Here is a 1689-nt window from a genome sequence, read left to right as displayed (position 1 = left end):
ACAAACTTAACTGCTCGTGTGAAGCTCTGCTCTTAAAATCCCCCCGCGGGATGTGTCAGCCTGTGGAGAGGTTGAGCAGCCAGCGCGGTGCCGATCGGCCCGCAAAGCTCTGCTTGTGGGGATCTCTTCCCCCTGGGCTGTTTGAGGGAGGCAGCAGCTTCTCCATTTTACTGCCCCGTTTGTGTATAAATCCGCCCTCCCAATGAATACAGAACGGAACAATCCCGAGCCAGTGAAACCCAATGGCAGAGAAAATGAGAGGCACTTCCCCGGATAATGGTCGCCACCTCCCAGCGCTTGTTGGTTTATATGAGGTGAAGGCGAGGCCGGAAAAGCAGAAGTTTCTCCCCATCCCCAGCTTGCACCACGCTCCAAAGCTGGGGATGGTTGGGAGCTTGTGCATAAGAGACATGCTCAGCCGCACCCAGACAGGCGTTCCTTAAAAAACGCTTCTTACCGCGCAAGGACTTGGATTTGTTCTCTCCGGGAGCGGGACTGATTTAGTGGGGTGAGGGATATTTCCCCCTTTCAGTTAAAAAAACCCCAAAACCTCGAAGGTCTTTTTCTGAGCGATTTCATTATTTAATAGCATTTAAACAAACTTTTGCGGGGAAAGATTTTAAAGTCGCTGGTCCAATTATTAATAACTTGATACTTTATAATTCTCCATTTCCTTTTAATTGTCCCAGCATGATCAGAAATCTGGTCTGGTAAGTCATGCTTGTGCTAACACGACAGTCCCCAGCTCTGAATGCGTCGCCGGTTCTACACTCCACAAGAACCCTGGGTCAGATTCCGAGCTCTGGGACATTGATCTAAATCCGACGTGACTACAGAAATAAACCAGAGTTCTTGTCGACAGAAACGGCTCTCTTCTCTTGAAGATATTGCACGCGCTCCATAGTCATGGGGCTACTTCATATTCTGCTGTCACTTAGCTTGATTGTAACATATAAATAAGGGAGCACCCTGATCATTACCCATCGCGTTTCTTCCAGCTGTTTACATGACCCTTTTGCAGAAATCTAGAGGGCTGCCACACATGAAAGCGAAGGAGTGAGGACAAGTAAACCAGAGTATCCCCATCAGATGCCAGCAGACGATGGAGCCTGGTCATTAGCCTGTTTGTTCTCTCGCCAGCCTGTCGCTCGTGCTTCATTCAACCTTTGTCCTGGGCTGAGCTGAGTAGGCTTCCTCTGGACACCCAAACGACTCGAGTCCGTCCCCTGCTGGAGAAAGGAGGGAATTATAACCTACTCACTGTAGCACTTTTAGAACGGGGTTCTTTGAGGGACAAGAAACTCGTGGACAGGGAGTTCAGTGAAGGGAAATGTAATGTTGCTAAATAATGCAATCCTATTATTGTGTGGGTGGGGAGGAAGTGTATAATGCCTATCAATGAGCAGTCTACACTCTCAAAATTGCCGTGTAACTTACCCCTATGTATAATTAGATCCGAGTAGCACTCTTCTTTCTGTCCATTGAATAATAAAGAAATTAAAACGCGTTTGCAGCGATGCAAGTCATTAAAACGTATCCTAACAACACTCATTGTTGATTGGCTTAAAAAAATTACGCGCAACTCCCTAGTAGTCTCTAAGGTTCTAATTGACTTTTAAAGACAAACAAACAAACACACAAATAAAAAACCCTCACCCAAAATCCATGTTGGCTTGCTAAATTATTGCT

Source organism: Pelodiscus sinensis, chromosome 2 (assembly GCF_049634645.1).
Source record: "Pelodiscus sinensis isolate JC-2024 chromosome 2, ASM4963464v1, whole genome shotgun sequence".
Classification (NCBI taxonomy): Eukaryota; Metazoa; Chordata; order Testudines; family Trionychidae; genus Pelodiscus; species Pelodiscus sinensis.
The sequence above is the reverse complement of the archived record's forward strand: the minus strand, read 5'-3'. Positions refer to the sequence as shown.